Source organism: Bos mutus, chromosome 1 (genome assembly GCF_027580195.1).
Source record: "Bos mutus isolate GX-2022 chromosome 1, NWIPB_WYAK_1.1, whole genome shotgun sequence".
In the NCBI taxonomy this organism is placed as follows: Eukaryota; Metazoa; Chordata; class Mammalia; order Artiodactyla; family Bovidae; genus Bos; species Bos mutus.
Window position 1 is genome coordinate 56,940,120 of NC_091617.1, and position 7,488 is coordinate 56,947,607.

Genomic DNA, 7,488 nt, shown 5'->3' on the forward strand with positions numbered 1-7,488 from the left:
CTAAATGTTTACTTTGTTTAATGATTCAAGAACGACTTCCTCAAAATATCCAGAATATATTAGAACTCTTAAAGCACAACAGAAAACAAATAACCTAATGGAAAAAAAAAAAAAATGGATAAGATCATTGAACAGGCACTTCACCAAGAGGATATCTGGATGACAAGGGAGCACATAAAAAGTTGTCAACAGCACTAACCATTAAGGAAATGCTGATTAAAACCAGATAAGTTACCACTGATTATAATGACTATAAGAAGAAAACCCTGACAATGTCACGTGCTGACAAGAATGCAGAGCAACTTGGACTCTAGGCATTGCAGGTAAGAATGCAAAAAGTTTGCCAGGTTTTTTTTTTTTAAGTTAAATATGCACAAACCATATGATCCAGGAATTCCATTCCTGGATATTCACCCAAGTGAAATGAAAACTTATTTTCACATAAAAATGTGTATATGCATGTTTATAGCCACTGTAGTCATCATCACCAAAAACTTGAAACAAGCCAAATGTCCTTCTGGGAAAGATGGAAGGCAAAAGGAGAAGAGTGTGGCAGAGGATGAGATGGTTAGACACCATCACTAACTCAATGGACACGAACCTGAGAAAACTCCAGGAGATAGTGAAGCACAGGGAAGCCTGGCAAGCCCCAGTCCATGGGGTTGAAGAGTCAGACATGACTTAACAACTAAACAACAACAAACAAAAGTCACTTCGGAATTTTACAGTAATTTAGAGGCAACAAACATTATGATCAGTTAGTGTCATCAGGTGGTACCATAGAAAAATATGTCATATGTTTTCTTCTATGTATTAAGATTCCAGATAAAGTGAGGGTTTTACGCTACCACAAACATCAGAAAATGTGCAAGCTGTTTATTGATGCTTACGTTAACCATGCTGTGTATGTATGAGTGCCCTGTGTCTAAGCATGTAGGTACTGAGTATGAAATGCAGGTTTTGAAGGAGCGGAAGGGTGAAGTATGTGAATGGGAGGAGCACAAGAAGGTCTGCATATAGAATGAAAGATTCTCTGTCAGTGTTGGCTTCATCCCCAGGACAAAGTGAGGCAGTGCCTTCATAGGTGTTGGAATAAAAAAAAATTTTAATTACAGCTTAAAACCACTGAATGCCTTCTAAAACTGGTCTCTTTAGGGGTGCAGGAGGTACTGTTTTTTACATGAACTTAAGAGAGTTGATGGAGAAGGCAATGGCACCCCGCTCCAGTACTCTTGCCTGGAAACTCCCATGGATGGAGGAGCCTGGTAGGCTGCAGTCCATGGGGTCGCTAAGAGTCGGACACGACCGAGCGACTTCACTTTCACTTTTCACTTTCATGCATTGGAGAAGGAAATGGCAACCCACTCCAGTGTTCTTGCCTGGAGAATCCCAGGTACTGGGGAGCCTGGTGGGCTGCCGTCTATGGGGTCGCACAGAGTCGGACATGACTGAAGCGACTTAGCAGCAGCAGCAGCAGCAAGAGAGTTGACAGACTTAAAGAACTGGCAGGGCAGGAGCTACTGCCAGAAGAAGCTAACTCCTTACATGGGTGCAGTCTCTGTCATTTCTGTCCTCCATACACAAGCGCTTGACTTGGTGTGACCAGCCTCTCCACTCTGAAGCAGCAAAAGTTCTTCAGCTGCAAATCTATCTCCATATTCCCAAAAGTGCTTGTTAGGCATGGGAAAGCCACTAAGTGGCTTAAAAGAGGCTTAAGTTTACCAGCAGGTGGCAATAGAGGTAATTGGGTCTCCGGAAAGATTAAACTTCTATTACTTCATAAACCAGAGATGGAATCTTCAGAGGTTGACTGGGCCCCAGTTTCACTTCCCCCTGCCTTACACTAGCGTACCATGAGTTGGAATTGTTCAAGCCAGAATACTATAGCTATAAACCTTTATAGTATAGTATGGTATAAATACTATACTATAAACTTTTCCTCCCTGAGCTGCTGCTGCACTCTCTTTTCTGAGTGTCTCCTCTAAGTTTGATGTATTAATGGAAAAGTTAGAAATAATAGCAAAATCATGTTTAGTATCATAAACTATATTTATTTGTGGTTCAGGGAAGCTTGAAAGGTGAAATAAAACACTGCTTTCAAATATAACCTCCTGACATTAGTAAATAAGCTAACCCAAACTCACAAAGAGCAAAGATGAAGCAATCAGACTGATTTTGAATGTCAAAGGGACTCTAAGTTCCTAAGCGAATTTCTCTGACCTTTGTTAATTCCTTTCACACAGGAGAAAACCTGTAGTTTTCAACGGAAAAATGAACTTTTTATTCATACACCGTAGAATTTCAAAGGCCAGTGGAACAAGAGAGTGTACTGTGTTTCCACTGGACAGCAAAGTGTTGCAAGAATGTTTCACCTGACTATTCTTACCCTAAAACTTACCAACTGTCTGTATGTCTTCCTGCTGTGCCAGCTTTCTCTGGTTCTCTTTCCCTGTGGAGAGGTTCCTAACTCCTGGTTTCATCTCCACAATCTATCTGTTCTGTGGTTCCTCACTCCCTTTACGTTTTTGTTTGTTTGTTTGTTTGAACAATCTCTCTCTTACGACTGAAAGGAAATTTGAAATACCTATTTAGAAAAATAAAAACTATGCTGTATTTCTTGGTAAGGCTCATTTCAATTTCATATTTCTAAACATCAGAAATAAATTATTTTTTCGTTTATTTAACTTAAAATTTTTAAATATATCATGTGATTCAAGATTCCAGTAATACATCCTTTTATAATTCAAAAGGATGAAAGGGGATTTGGTGTTTCTATAGCAATTATGGGAGGAGAATATTGCTGACGAAAATAAAACTGGAAAATGTTCCCCTGAAAAAAAAATCCAATGATACAAAAAGGTAAAAATGTTCTTTCATACCCCTTCTCCTAGTCACACAGTTCTCTTTTGGAGCACCTAATGCTATTATTTTCTGATAAATATTGCCAGAGACATTATATGCATTTATAAGCAGTTAAACCTATATACTTATGTGTGTACATATGTATGTATATATGTGTGTTTATACATTCTTTATTTTTCTTATTTCTACACAAATCATAGCATACTTTATACAAAAGCACCCTACTTCTTCCATTTTATTATTTTTACTTACCTGAATATCTTGGCAATCATTCCCTATCAATCCAGAAACAATTCTGCTGGGGATCTCTAATAAATCTCAAGAGGTTCCTGTTTCTGAAAGGTTTGTTTAGGGGCTGCATACCCTTTTGTCCTTATTTCCTGTTTTCCTAACCATATTAGGCTAAGGCTTCTTAGAGAAGTGTCATGCTGGAATTTTTTTCTTCCCAAGGGGGAAATAATTCTAGAATTTGACAGTGGTCATCAAAGTAACCAGGTTCAGATGGTAAAGAATCTGCCTGCAATGTGGGACACCTGGGTTTGATCCCTAGGTTGTAAAGATCCCCTGGAGAAGGGCATGGCAACCCACTCCAGTATTCTGGCCTGGAGAATTCCATGGACAGAGGAGCCTGGCAGGCTACAGTACATGTGGTTGCAGAGTTGGACATGACTGAGAGACTTTTACCTTCTTTGACATCTTTTACATCTTTTATATGCTCTGTCTCTCAGTATTGGCGCTGATTCTAGAACACTGCCCATTTGTTCCCTTTGAATCAGCTATCGCCAACTGATATTATGGGCAAAATCTCTAGCTGAAACTGGTAAAATTCACAGGGCACTCCCCATCACAATTCAAATAGATTCCTCAAAACCACTTCCCAGAACTAACCAATATCCTACAAGTAAAGAAGCACTTCAAGGCATAAAACCTATAATAGAGGATCACAAAGCTCAAGGCCTCATTATCCCTTGTACTAGTCCCTGTAATACTACTATTTTACCAGTGAAAAAACAATAAAAACTGGAGTGTAGGTTGTCCAAGACCCTCAAGAAACAAACATTATCCCTCAACGCCTTGTTGTTCTTAACCCTCAATGGAAGCAAATTCTTTTCTGTAATTAATTTATGCAGTGCATTCTTTAGTATTCCAGTTGATAAAGCTAGCCAATTCTTTTTGCCTTCACTTGGGAAGAAAAACAATCCACTTGGACAGCAGTTCTTCACTGTTGTATTCAGAGTCCTACCTATTTCTCACAAACTCTGAAGGCTGGTCCGGATAGTATAAAGTTCCCTAGATGTTCTACTTTGTTGCAATATGTGGGTGATTTGCTTCTTTGCTCTCCTCAAGCCTCCTCACATGAAGACAGCATACACCTGCTAAAGCTTTTAGCCCTAAAGGGACATAAGGTTGCCAAAGAAAAATGGCAGTTTTCCCAAATCCAGGTCTGATATTTAGGGCATCTGAAACTGGAGCAAAGGCTACACCTAGATCCAGTTAGACTTCGTGGTTTCCTAAGTTTCCCCAAACCCCAAACTAAGTACCAACTGCAAGGTTTCTCAGGCTAGTTGCTGAAATTGGATTCCAGATTTCTTTTTTCATAGTCAGCCTGTGTGTGTGTGTGTGTGTGTGTGTGCATGCTCAGTCGCTCAGTCATGTCTGATTCTTTGCGACCCCATGGACTGTAGCACACCAGGTTCCTCTGTCCACAGGATTTTCCAGGCAAGAATATTGAAGTGAGTTGCTATTTCCTCCTGCAGCCAAACCTCTGTATGTTTTTACTAAATAATAAAAACCCAACCCAATTTTATAAAAAGAAGTGGACTACATAGCTTTTAAGACCTTGAAAGAGAGTTTGATGAACCCATCTGCCCTTTGGCATCCCAATTATTAGGAATGCCCTAGTATATGAAAGGAAGGGAGTGCCCCTGGTACACCTATCCCAGAACATGGAGCCACCATTGATCCATAGGATTTTCTAGCCAGAAACTGAACCCTGTGACATGGGGATGCATCCCTACCTGGCAGACTCCTCTTGAACTTTATAATGATCAAAGAACCCATTTTACTGATCAGGTACTTGACAAGTCAGTGTTGTTTGTCAAATTTCCAATAAATACCACAAATATGTGGGAAAATGCAATAAAAATAGAAACAAATTTCCTTGCTTAATATGATTATATTCTTTTCAGCCCAAAAGAGCACTAATGGGCAAACATTCTCCCTCAAATCTGAAATAAGAGAAAGATATCCAAATTATCACTGTTACTTAACTTGTACTGGTTCTGGTCAATAAACTTAAAAAAGAAAATAGAGTTTGCATTAGTTTGCTAGGGCTGCCATAACAATATACCATAGACTGGGTGGCTTAAACAACAAATTAATTTTCTCACAGTTCTGGAGGCTAGAAGTCCAAGATTAAGGTACAGAAGGGTCAGTTTCTGGTGAGGTCTCTTCCTGGCTTGCAGATGCCTGATTTTATATTGTACCCTCATATGGTATTGAGAGAAAGAGAGCAAACTCTCTGGTGTCTCTTCTGATAATACACTAATCCTATTGGATCTGGGCTTTCTCAACCCTTATGACTTCACTTAATCTGAATTATTTCCTTAGAAGCCCCATGTCCAAATATAGCCACAAGGGCTAGGCCTTCAACATATGATGTTTTAGAGGACACATTCAGTCCATAAGAGAGACATACACTATGGAAAAGAGATAAAATGATCATTATTGAGTCACAAGTTTCCTCTGTCTATGGAACTTTCCAGGCAAGAATACTGGAGTGGGTTGCCATTTCCTACTCCACGGGATCTTCCTGACCCAGTGGTTAAACCCATGTCTCTAGTGTTTCCTGCATTGGCAGGCAGATTGTTCACCACTGAGTCATCTGGGATAGTGCACAATATGGTTATATACACCCCAAACTTAAGTGACTCTATTACAAATAATGTAAAAATTCACTGAGGTGGTGAGATAAACACTGGGTACAAAAATCAAAGCTATATAACAGTAACCACTCAGAAGAGATAGAAGGAAAGATCCTATTGAAAATAGCAGCAATAAAAATAAATAAAAACACCAAGAGATGAACTTAAGAAACATGTGAGCTTTTTATGAAGAAAATATCCAGTTGCTTCTAAGGATGAAAATGAATCCTTTATCAAATGAAAATTATCTGTAAAGAGACTCAACCATATAAAGATGTCTACTCTCTCTAGGTCAGCCTATATGTTTAATGCAATTCTAATAAAAATTCCTACATGATGTTTTTTGGGACAAAATTTATTCTAAAGTTCATATAGAAATAAAAGTAAGAATAGAAGAATTGTGAAAACCAGGAATGAAGATGGCTGTGTGATGAAAATTCAGAAAGACAGGCCTTCTCATATCTCGGGGGTTATAAATCCTAAAAAGGGCAGTCTTACAATATTTATTAAACTTACAAATGCACATATCCTTCAATCCAGAAATTCTGCTTCTAGGAATTTATCCTTCAGACATATGCTTCTATATGCAAAATGACATATGAACAAGGTTAAATTATTTTAGTACTTTGAGATAGTAGGGCCTACTTTATAGCAGTGGTGTTGAGCACAAAGAGTGTGGTTCCAGTGTCAGTCAGGACTGGAAGAGATTCATCCTCAATCTGAAGAAGTGTTTCTTCAAGCCAATAAAAAGAGAGAATTGGAAAGAATCCCCATAGCTCCTGGAGCCCTATCATTGATCGGAAGGACATTGGAGAGGCTATTAGAGGGCTGAAAGTGTCTGAAGCACTTACGTTTGTAACAATGTCTTCTCCAATGTCCGAGCTCTTTACAGTACTAGCAGAAAATAGACAGCTTTGGTTTCATTTAGGAATCTTCATTTGTTGGAGTTGAAGATTAAGAGTTTTTGTGGTCTTTCTTAGGTGACTCATCTAGTGTGTGAGAAAGCTGTTTGCCAGATTAACTAAATCTGGAATGGATATAGTATCCCATTTCATTCTGGTCCTTTTTACTAGAAAGGAAAGGTCTCAGTTCAGCCCATTAGCAAACATAAAGTTAAAAGCTACTTGGATAGAATCAACATCTCAAGGGAAGACTAGAATTTTCCTTAAAAATAATCTGAAATCAATTGTCATACTAATGAACAGGTTCAGACTGTTGTGTGCAATCCTGAATTTTGTTCCAATCAACAGGCTTTGGAAAAGCCCTAGGAATTGCTTGATGAAGTCACCTAGCAATTGTCTAAGCCTGATATACACTAAGTTAGTGGGCTGGTCTCCTGGTTATAATTTCTAGAAAACTTTCAGTATTTTCCTATTTAGCAGTTTTCATCCAATGCTGGGCCTGGCCTTCACCAACAAGCATATGAATTAGCTGATGTAAGTCAGAGAAACCAGGTTGATAATTTTGAATCACTATATCGAAATTGCTCAGCAAATCTGTAAGGATCTTAAGTTATCTTGGTAAAATCTTGGACTATGGCTTGCAATTCAGCTTTAGTCCAGAAAATATAAGAAAGTAAAAGAGTTTAGTTTCTAGATCCCTTTTCCAAAGGAATGGGCCAAAGTCTTCTCAACTAGTTTCAGTTGCAAAAATCTGACCTCAAAATCAGACTGAAATACCAAACAAGTACTTGTATACAGAA